Raw genomic sequence first — 12,615 nt, 5'->3', positions numbered from 1 at the left:
CCCGAGGTTGTTTTCGACCTCTCACACTCTACAGCGCGGTACTTTAGTTGCCTACATTTCCCGTTGCCATTTTTTTTCCCGAACATTATCTGCGTACTTTTTCGTCAACGATTTCTGCTTTGTAGAAGACATTGCAGGGAATTAATTTGCTAGAATTTAAGAATTAGGAACAGTATGAAGGCCTGCACTGCGACCATACCCACACAGTATGGTATAAAACATGAAGCGCCTGGAAAGCGGAAGAAGTGCATCTGCTTGGTCGCTATATTTGTGCGGGGTTCTGATTTTTCTGGTATTTTAGACATTTACGGTCAGCATTGACGATCACTGACTAACAAGACGTCGGGTTAAGCTTTAGCGGGCCGGGCGCCTGACATGCACGACGTTTAATTTTTGAGGACCTGGCTTTACCCTGCCACCACGGTGGTCAGAAGCCGAGAACATCGTCACGAGGTTTATGCCCATCCAAGTGTAGCAAGCCATATGAATGATACTACAAGCCGTAATGAAAAGCCATGGGGCCTTGCCGGCGTCACAAAGCTACATAAAGCCGGCACCTCTGGTTCTTACCAATTCGGAAACAACTTCCGCGACTTCAGGAATAATGGCTGACGGTGAAGCCGAGAGCAAGAAACATCATCCAGAGGACAGCAAGTAAGATGATACAACATCGAATTATGAGCTAAGTGATGAAGAATAGAAGGGTGAAGAAGCACCATTTGCCTTGGTCACGTACAAGAAAAAACGAGCAGAAGGCATTCCGGTTGTCTTTCACCCAACAAGTGAAAGTACTACTTTTGGCAAGTGAATCCAAACCGAGTGTCTGCCGAAGTGGTTTCCGCTGCGAAAGAAAAGGTGCAGTCTTTCAGGACGACCAGAGACGGAAGTTTCAGTGTCAGCGTTGCTTCCTTAGCATCCGCAAAGCGCCTTTTGATGCTCTCAAGTGTAGGCGGCCTGGAAGTCAAGCCCTTCATCCTAGAGTCATACGCGCGAAACTTTGGGAAATAAGACATGTGCCTCAGCAGTGTACAGACGAGCAACGCCTAGACTTGAAAGATGCAGGAGTTATATCGGCACGCAGACAGATAAAGTATTACCACCAGGAAGATGGAGCAGTAAAGTTGCATCCACTTCTCACAGGAATCCTGATTTTCAGACACGATCGCACTACATTAGGAAGAATTTACTGAGGTTTCAACAGTCATCATGTCGAGGAATAGCTAGGACCAGCACTTCACTGCTGTAATTGCCAGCAATTTGGGCACATAGCGAAAAACTGCCGCAGCACACGTCGATGCAAAATCTGCTCAGAAGATCATGACCACAAGGAGTACAAGTCACTCCATCAGCCTAAATGTGACACCAATGCGGGTAACCATGCCGTCTTTTAGTCAGGCTGCCCTCAGAACAAGGCAGCGGTACACATTCATCGACATGAACTTATCCACGGAAGACAACCTTGACGCAATGAACCCTCCCCAAACCTTGAGATTATTCATCCAGTGCAATGTCACCCACCTCAGCGGGCACGGGAACCACAACAGCAAACATAAAAAACAAAGATATTCCTCCTCAAGAGAACAACCCACAGTGCAATCAAGAGACTAAGCAAGAGGATCACAGTCAAGCGCCCAGTTTTATGCGTGAATGCTACGGAAACTCACACGACAACAGGCAGAAAGTAATACACCAGAAAGCTCCAATATTCGCACACATTATTATCAGCGACCTTATGCAACTATTGCAGACGTAACACCAGTTAATAGCGGCCATACTACGGCATCGGTGGCGCAACTGATTTTGTCAATGCTTTTTACAGCTCTTGAGGCAATTCTATCTGCTCTGCCGGAAGCAAACAACCTACCAGAAGTGAAAGCCTTGTTACCTCTGGAAGCACTCTTGTATAGACAATCCGGGCGAAAAGTGCAATGAGCAGTACATGAATAACCGCTACAAAAATGTCTCCATATGTCAGCGGAATGCCACCAGTCTTCGAAGGAAGTGTGCTGATTTTCGTAAACTGCTTCCACAATACAACTTTCCAATACTTTGCATTCAAGAGGCGGGAATCAGTGATGATTTTGTCCTCTCGAATTATGTGATATACAAGACGTCTCGTCAAGGTTAGCAGAGTGCTCCGGTGCGTCAGAAAGGACACACCATCTTATCAAACTCAGTCCAGTGATTCAGACTTTCCGGAATTCTTAGCATGTAAAGTATCCTTTGGTAAGCTCCATATAAGAATAATTAATATATATCTACAACCTTCAAAGTGGATTTTTGTACAAGCGCTAGTGGATATCTTCAAAATAGCTCACTCTAATGCATGTATATGGGGAGACTTCAATACACACAACATTATCTGGGGCAGCGATCATTGTGCTGCATGTGGTAACGTGCATCCCAACAGATATGGAAACGCGCGGAAGTGATCATTTTCCCTTTCTTGTAAGGTACCCTAGAATGCCCTACGATATCAGGCGTTACAGCAGACTAACCAACTGGAAAGCTTTTCGGTACCACCTAACCGATCAAATTAGTCAACATACAACGGTGGAAACATTTACTGAATTTTTGCAGAATAACTTGCCGAACAATTTGCAGAATAGGGTGCAGCCGTGGCGTAGATGTAGAACACGCGTCTCGCGTGCAAGAGGTCCGTGGTTCGAATCCCGGTGCCGCGCAATTTTTCAGCGGATTAAAAAAATCCGCGTGTTTATAAAATTGCATAAACAGGCCTGGAGTGTGGCCTAACCCCGGTGAGCAGAACCAGTAACGCACTACCTCGCCAGAGCAGGATTGGCCACCCTGGTGCAGTACTTGGCCACAACCTCCTATATGAACACAACAATCAAACCCCGGCCCTCAGTCCCCAGCAGCTGCGAAGCAACTGACCAAGGCGGCGGTCAGATCTGCGACGCAGCAGAGGGTGCTAAGAATCCCTGGCTCCGGACAGGCCGCCATTGGAATGTGAACCCGGCAACGTTTATCGCCAGAACGTTATCTAGTGAGGCGAGTCTAGCAGTGCTATTGGAGGAATTCGAGGGCAGTAAATGGGATATAACAGGGCTCAGTGAAGTTAGGAGGCCAAAAGAAGTATATACAGTGCTAGAAAGCGAGCACGTCCTGTGCTACCGGGGCTTAGCGGAGGGATGAGAACTAGAAGTCGGACTCCTGATTAATAAGAATATCGCTGGTAACATACAGGAATTCTATAGCATAAACGAGAGGGTGGCAGTGCTTGTTGTGAACCTAATAAGAGGTTCAAAATGAAGGTTGTACAGGTCTACGCCCCTTCACCCAGTGATGATGACCAGGAAGTCGAAAGCGTCTATGAAGACGTGGAATCGGCGTTGGGTTGAGTGGAAACAAAATACACTATACTGATGGGCGACTTCAATGCCAAGGTAGGCAAGAAGTAGGCTGGAGACAAGGGAGTGGGGGAATATGGCATAGGCACTAGGAATAACAGGGGAGAGTAACTAGTAGAGTTTGCGGAACAGAATAATATTCGGATAATGAATACTTTCTTCCGCAAGCGGGATAGCCGAAACTGTTCGTGGAGGAGCCCGAACGGCGAGACTAGAAATGAAATATACTTCATACTCTGCGCTAACCCTGGCATCATAGAAGGTGTGGACGTGCTCAGGAAGGTGCGCTGCAGTGACCATAGGATGGTAAGAACTCGAATTAGCCTGGACCTGAGGAGGGAACGGAAGAAACTGGTACATAAGAAGCCGATCAATGAGTTAGCGGTAAGAGGGCAAATAGAGGAATTTCAGACCAAGCTACAGAACAGGTATTCGGCTTTAACTCAGGAAGAGGACCTTAGTGTTGAAGCAATGAACGACAATGTTGTGGGCATCATGAAGGAGTGTGCAATAGAAGTCGGTGGTAACTTCGTTAGACAGGATACCAGTAAGCTATCACAGGAGACGAAAGATCTGATCAAGAAACGTCAATGTATGAAAGCCTCTAACCCTACAGCTAGAATAGAACTGGCAGTACTTTTGAAGTTAATCAACAAGCGTAAGACAGCTGACATAAGGAAGTATAATATGGATAGAATTGAACATGCTCTCAGAAACGGAGGAAGCCTAAAATCAGTGAAGAAGAAACTAGGAATTGGCAAGAATCAGATGTATGCGTTAAGAGACAAAGCCGGCAATATCATTACTAATATGGATGAGATAGTTCAAGTGGCTGAGGAGTTCTATAAAGATTTATGCAGTACCAGTGGCACCCGCGACGACAAAAAAGAGAGAATAGTCTAGAGGAATTCGAAATCCTACAGGTAACGCCAGAAGAAGTAAAGAAAGCCTTGGGAGCTATGCAAAGGGGGAAGGCAGCTGGGGAGGATACGGTAACAGCAGATTTGTTGAAGGATGGTTTGCAGATTGTTCTAGAGAAACTGGCCACCCTGTATACGCAATGCCTCATGACCTCGAGCGTACCGGAATTTTGGAAGAACGCTAACATAATCCTGATCCATAAGAAAGGGGACGCCAAAGACTTGAAAAATTATACACCGATCAGCTTACTGTCAGTTGCCTACAAAGTATTTCCTAAGTAATCCCAAATAGAATCAAGAACACCTTAGACTTCTGTCAACGAAAGGACCAGGCAGGACTCCGTAAAGGCTACTCAACAATAGACGATATTCACACTATCAATCAGTTAATAGAGAAATGTACGAAATATAACCAACCCTTATATATAGCTTTCAGTGATTACGAGAAAGCAATTATTCTTTCGAAACTTTAGCAGTCATGGAGGCATTACGGAATCAGGGTGTAGACGAGCCGTATGTAAAATTACTGAAAGATATATATAGCGGCTCCACAGCCACCGTAGTCCTCCATAAAGAAAGCAAGAAAATCCCAATAAAGAAAGGCGTCAGGCAGGGAGATACGATCTCTCCAATGCTATTCACAGCGTGTTTACAGGAGGTATTCAGAGACCTGGATTGGGATGAATTGGGGATAAGAGTTAATGGAGAATACCTTAGTAACTTGCGATTCGCTGATGATATTGCCTTGCTTAGTAACTCAGAGGACCAACTGCAATGCATGCTCACTGACCTGGGGAGGCAAAGCCGAGGGGTGGGTCTAAAATTAATCTGCAGGGAACTAAAGTATTGTTTAACAGTATCGGAAGAGGACAGCAGTTTACGATAGGTAGCGAGGCACTGGAAGTGGTAAGGGAATACATCTACTTAGGACAGGTAGTGACGGCGGATACGTATCATGAGACGGAAACTGTCAGAGGAATAAGAATGGGCTGGGGTGCCTTAGGCAGCCATTCTTAGTTCATGAACACCAGGTTGCCATTATCCCTCAAGAGAAAAGTTTATAATAGCTGCGTCTTGACAGTAATCACCTACGGAGCAGAAACCTGGAGGCTTACGAAAAGGGTTCTACTTAAATTGAGGACGACGCGACGAGCTATGCAAAGAAGAATGATGGGTGTAACGTCAAGGGATAAAAAAAGGAGCAGATTGGGTGAGGGAACAAACGCGAGTTAATGACATCTTAGTTGAAATCAAGAAAAAGAAATGGGCATGGGCAGGACATGTAATGAGGAGGGAAGATAACCGATGGTCATTAAGGGTTACGGACTGGATTCCAAGGGAAGGGAAGCGTAGCAGGGCCGGCAGAAAGTTAGGCGGGCGGATGAGATTAGGAAGTTTGCAGGGACGACATGGCCACAATTAGTACATGACCGAGGTTGTTGGAGAAGTATGGGAGAGGGCTTTGCCCTGCAGTGGGCGTAACCAGGCTGATGATGATGATGGATTTGAACATATGCACAAAGAAGATCTCAATTCCAAAAGATTGTGCTGCAGCTGACGGAGAGTATCAACACCTAAGAGCCATCAGACGCCGATCCGAAAGAGCGTACCGCCAGAGCCGAAGTTTAGGAGCCTACAAAAACGCTAAGAACATTCCTTATATAATGCACACACACATGGAAAATTTAGGCAAATGGCACTGGCGCGATTTCTGTGGCATGCTGTCTCCTCACATGTCTGTCCCCACGACTGTTTCTAGTAATTCCTTCTTTAAGCGGACGTGTAACACAGAGCTTCCCATTTCGTGCTCTCCCTGTAGCTCGGGACACGTGTGAGATAACCGTTGCAGATGAATTTTGCGAACCTATTTCCAGACCTGCTTTTTCGCCACAATGCGCAGAATTTGATAATTGAGTAGTGTTAGATAAGCACAAGATTACTGCTTGCTATTGTGCACAACATCCTCAATTAGATCATGCTTTTAGAATAAGCAAGCTTCAATGTGCAATTGCATCATGTCGCCAAAAGTCTGCTGCTTGGTCGGGCGTCATTACGTACAATATGCTAAGAAATCTCGGGCCGACAGGTACAAATGGTCTCTTAGACATCTATCATAATCTATGGATAGAAGAAACTGTAACTGGCTTTTGGAAAGTCGCTCGAGTCATCCTAATTTTCAAACCGGGTAAGGCGTCCTTGTGCCTTGAATCATTCCGCCCAGTTAGTTTCAGAAGTTGTTTATGGAAAGTAACGGAGAAAATGATTGACGCGCGACTTCAATGGTAGTGTAATGAAACGGATGTGTAGTCCAACTACTTAGCAGGTTTTAGAAAACAGAGAATCACAATGGATGCAATATTAGGTATAGTAACCGGTGTGGAAGACGAGCGTGCACGTGGAAATGTGAGCATAGCAGTATTCCTAGACATCAAGCAGGCATTTTGCACTGCTGATCACGTTCATCTTCTGTTAAGTATGTTGGAACGCAGAATGTAGGGCAGGTCCTTGCAATGGTTATCTGAATTTTTATCAGGTCGGAAAATATTTGTTCACACGGGTGAAGGAAAGAGCGCTGAACATCTTGTAAAACAGGGAGTGTCACAGGGAAGCATACTCAGCCCCTTCCTTTTAAACTGCGTCATGGATGATTTAAGAATACTGCCATCACAGTTAAGATTTTCACTGTATGCATATGATGTGTGTATTTGGACATCTGGGTCTAATGTGCAATTCCTTCAGATGGCATTGCAAGACGGCATAAATATCATTAACCTTTTTTTGAGAGAGAGAGAGGAATGGCTCTATCACACGCGAGAAGAGCTGTATTGCTCTTCATTTGGGGGCAGTTAAAAAATTTCACTCTCAATCTGGAAGGACAGCCTCTAATGATTGTCACACAGCATCGATTTTTTCGAATAATACTTGATAGGCAGCTATCCTGGGCACGTCGCATGAAAGAACTCGAAAATGAGATCAATGCGATAGTGACTGCACTTCGCAGACTTGCAGGCATATCATGGAGCGGATCAGTATCGTCCATGCTGACAGTTTACCATGCATTAATACGACAAATAATTGCGTATTGCGCGCCCATTTTACACGGACTTTCCCACACGTCAGAAAAGCGACTTCAAAGACTTTTAGTTAGAGGACTACGCATATGTCAAGGAGTTCCACGAGCAACTGCTAGCTGTCTTGTAATAGTTGAAGCTCGCCAATCAGCGTTTCCAGTTATGAGAACTACAGAAACACGCCAACATTACTTCCGTCTTCAAACACAGCATAAAGGCAACCCATCGGCTCTAGACATAATCAAACGAGATTTAGTTATATTCATAATGAAATTCGAGAAAATCTTCATATATTGCGAAGAAATGAATTTTGGAACTCAGACGTCAAATTTACTCCATGGCTGCTTACACTTCCAAAAATCTGATTGTCAGTAGACGGGACATTCAGAAAAAGAGACTGGTTCATTCAAGTCGCTCAACAAATAGCACTTTACCAGACAATATGCGGTATTCAGAATACAGACACGTCTATACAGATGGCTCCAGTACAGCAACCTCTTCCACTTAAGCATTCATTATACTGCACCTCAACAAACAAGAATCATTTAAGTCATTTCGTACGACTTCGCCCAGAACAGCTGAACTGTTCGCAACCCTATGAGCCATAAAATTTACATTGTGAGAGATGCGCAAAAATGGGTAGTTTTCAGCGATTCGCAGGCTGCTCTAACATCACTCTGCAGCACAAAAGGAAAAACAATCAGTGATAGTATAACATACTAAGCACTTAAAGACCTCCCAAAGGCAAGCTAAGCGAAGCATGAAATAGAATTCCAGTGGATACCAGGGCATTGTAACATTTCTGGCAACACAGCAGCCGATGAAGTAGCATGACAAGCACACCTCAAAGATGATGTGGTTCCGCTCCCAATAACAAGTAATGCATTACGCTGTATTATAAAGACAATGTCTTTCAAAATGTGTAGAAATACTTGGCTGGACCAGAATTCCGAGAGCTCGGATTTGTATAATATGGATCCGTTTACTGAATTCAAATTTTCATTGACAATAAGTAGCCATATGGTAACCCCTATTCATCGATAAAAGCTAGGCACCTCCTACACAAAACATTTTTTACACATAATTGGCCGTGCGGAAACCCCCGAATGTGATTGTGGATTTGTAGACCAATGTATACATCACCTCCTGCTTGATTGCCCACATAACGACACACCAAGACGCCGACTTAAACCAACCCCAATAACATTAGACCGCACACCTTTCAGTTTAAAGAAACTTTTGATTCCTTGGCCATCAACGTCCTTGAGAAAGAGCGCTTTAAAAGCACTAAAGACTTTTCTTGAAGAGAGCGACATTATTAACGCTTTCATTATTCCTTTCATTTCAATGTCGTTGAATATATGCATGTGTTTGTGGATTATGTTACGTTGGCTTTTCTGTTGTGACTATATGTGATAATGCATTTACACGATGTATGTACCGCCGGCTGACTAGAGACTGTTAATATGCAACAGTATCATTTGTATTTTTAAACTTTTTCTATAGAACTGTGGAGTCATTTAACTTGTATGTACCATGTGTTTCTTACGTCGTAGTGCTACTGAGAAAAGTTTGCTTGACAAGTCCTAGTGCTTGTATGAAAAGGTTATTTATTATGCAGTGTTGTACCCTAGTATGTTGTAAACTACACACATTGAAAAGCTAAGGAGTATCCGGCGCCTTAATTGTGCGTCAAGATCTCCTTATATGATATCAATAAAAAAAAAGCGATGTTACTTTTTCTAGAAGTTGGTATAAACTGACCAGTGTACAAACACATCATCTCTATTCTTATTATTATTATTATTTATTCAAACATACTGCAGGACCCTTTCGGGCCCTGTTTACAAAGATTGTTGTGTTCAAAACAGCAAATACAGATAGTAAGTATGATGTTCTCATATCTAAACAAAAGCAGACGACTAAACAGAAAAGTCCATTTTCAGATTGAAATTAGCAAATTAATCTACGGACATACACGCTACCGCGTCTACTGGCAATTTATTCCATAAGGGAATGGCACTTGGAAACAGGGAGTACTTGTGGATGTTTACACGGCTGATTGGTTGCCGAACTATCTTACTATGGTTATTTCTTGATAAATGTTTGAAAGGTGGGTGTAAGTATTGAGAATTTCTGATTTTAATATGACCGCGAAGTAGTAGGAACAAAAGCTTTAACTTTGATATGGTTCGGCGTTGTGGCAGCGTACGAAAATTAGTTCTGTTGTTTAGATTAGTACTGCAAGTTCCATGGGAATAATCTGAGTAAACAAATTATTATTATTATTATTATTATTATTATTATTATTATTATTATTATTATTATTATTATTATTATTATTATTATTGTTGTTATTATTATTATTATATACAATGGCCTGCAGTGAAAGAAATTGGGAAAGAGCACGCTGGCAATTGCTCCCGAGATGGGCACAACGCCTGCCTACCCTTTAGGAAGCAGAGAAGAGAAAAAGAACAAAGGCTGTAGTAAAACAATGACAAAAGAGAGTACGGATGTGGCAGCCAAAAAAAATCATTGCAGGTAGCAATGATTGCAAAATAATTCAAAAAACAGAAAGGTCTCGTCACTCACAAAAGAACAATGCGCTACTGAGGGGAGAAGGCAAGTGAACGTGAAAAGTAAGGTGCACGCGATGAAGCTGGTTTCAATTTCAGTTTATTCAGACATACATTGCCTGGGTTCAAAGGACTACACGCAAATAAACTCTGCCTGATTAGGTCCCTCCATTTCTACGTTTGCTCAGAAGCAGCAACAAATAATAATAAAAAATAAAAAACAATGACTTATTGCATTTGATCTTCACAAATTTAGTTCAAATGCAGAAGTAACATCGTGAACAGGCATCTTAAATTATTTCACAGAATGACACAATAATGCAGCAATACCCTAATATAAGAACAAAACAAGAAAAAAGGAAAGATATAACCGGCAACATATTAAAAAGCAAAATGATGTAAGCCCTATACAGAATGTGACTTTTTGAAGTGGTGTATAACCTCTAGAGTGTACAGCAAAGTACAAAAGTACTAGGACAATAAAAATGTATTCTTTTTAAACTCAACCTCATTTAAGGCACAGTACCAGGGAGCAAGAATATCTTAACATGTTTCTTTAACTCTTTACTGCACAATTTTTTGTTTCTTCATAATATTTTTCATAAGAGTTGTGGGGAGGGATAACAGTAGCTGTACTCCCATGGAAACTAATTTTGGCGAATTTCTGTGGTTTTAATTTGCAGAAAAAGGGTATCTTGCGTATTTGCAACAACGTGCAAATAAAAAAGAAGTTGAAGGTGAAAAATAGACTTAGTGCGATTCATGCTCGGATGTTTATTTGCACGTGCCAATCATTGGTGCACCTATGATTTAGTGTGGAACAAAAAGAAGCAATTGTACTTGCTTGTGCACCACAGGTAGTTCCCAAATTTCGTTCAGTACGTGGTGCAGATTCTCGTGCAGCCAGGAAGCAATGCAGAGTTTTCGCGTTATAGTCAAAATTTAGAACACAGAAGCACAGACGCACGGCTGTGCCCGTGACTTCGCGACACGGCAGCGTGCGGATGCACCACATCCTTTAGAAAAAAAATCGTCCAGAAAACATTTTGCACACATATTGAATCGAAACAGTTTTACACTCATGGTTGTCGTCACCCCTGGAAAGGTCGCTGCGTTCACTATCAGGAGGAATTGCTGGCCATAAAAACGTTTGGGAGCCATTTCACTTTTCCGAAGAAAATAAACCATGTACACGTTGTTGCATTTGCGCAACATAGCAACGTTCCGCCACCAGGAACAAACTATTCCAAGATAACAATGATTCTTTGAATCTACAGACTCAGGAGGATGTGGAGCTTAGCGTAAGGTTTTTTGGGGGGGCTTTGTCTTATGGAGAAATAGATTTACAAGTGGCAAAACTTATCCGTATCACTGCTCGCGGGCGCGCGCCGCCTCACCCGCGTTTGTTTTGGTAGAAGATGCGAAGGATGAGCGCAGATGGCAGCGCAAAGGGGCATAGTTTTTTAGACGAATGTTGCGGAAATTCAACAACGTGTACAGGCAGCTTTAAACGGATTTTGCTTGTGTGTATAACGCCGTTCATCGGAATGTTGCGTAAATGTAAATAGGCGCAGTAAAGGATTAACCTGAGTTTAGAACTACATTGTTCGATAAATTCGTCCTTATAACTACTGTTGTGGAGAAGATAGGGTATTTAGTACTACAATGTCTGATTTCCATAGATGGTTCTGAATAACGGCATTCTAAATCGCTTGCGTCGGAGATCATAGGGAGTATTAGTAGGGTAGCAAGGAGACATAACTGCCCACGTCATTTCCAGTTTTCTTGCGAAGATACAGGGTGTTTCAGCGAACACTTTCAGAAAGTCTCAAAGGTTGCCTGTGGCAAGTAGCACAATTTTAGTTCATGAGGTTGTCTGCTCAAAGCGGTGGACACTACTTGAAAAAAAAAGGAATTCATAATCCACTCATTAAAAAATCAATTATGTTTTAACTAAATAATTTTTGGCCGATATTGCAATTTACAAATTGTAAATTAAATTATGGGGTTTTACGTGCCAAAACCACTTTCTGATTAGACGCATGCCATAGTGGAGGACTACAGAAATTTCGACCACCTGGGGTTCTTCAACGTGCACCTAAATTTATGTAAACGGGCTTCGCCCCCATCGAAATGCGGCCGCCGTTGCAGGGATTCGATCCCGCGACCTCGTGCTCAGCAGCACAACACCATAGCCACTAAGCAACCACGGTGGGTTACAAATTCTAGCCGCGGTGTTAGCAAGGCGGATTCATTTTGAATGAATTCTCAGGATGACACTAGTTTCGAGAGATTAATTTCCGAACTTTTCAAAAAAATGCATTGGCCTTGAAGTTACTTTTGTGCTTCAATGCATAAAACGACGTTTTGGTAACAAATTAACTGAAACAACAATGCATTTCTCCGCAAAGTTCTGGAATTAATACCTCGAAACTTGTGTCATCCTGAGAATTCGTTCCAAATGAATCCGCCTTGCGAACTCTACGGCCAGAATATGTAAATTGCAATAGGAGCTCTAATGTAATTAGCAAACATTTTAATTAGTGACTATTTTTCATTAGCCGATTATGCATTTCAATTTTTGTGCAAGTAGTGTCCGGCCTCTTCGTGTAGACCAGCTCATGAAATATAACTGTGCTGTCTGCCACAGGCAACCTTTAAACATTTTTGAAAG

Source organism: Dermacentor variabilis, chromosome 6, assembly GCF_050947875.1.
Source record: "Dermacentor variabilis isolate Ectoservices chromosome 6, ASM5094787v1, whole genome shotgun sequence".
Classification (NCBI taxonomy): domain Eukaryota; kingdom Metazoa; phylum Arthropoda; class Arachnida; order Ixodida; family Ixodidae; genus Dermacentor; species Dermacentor variabilis.
The sequence above is the reverse complement of the archived record's forward strand: the minus strand, read 5'-3'. Positions refer to the sequence as shown.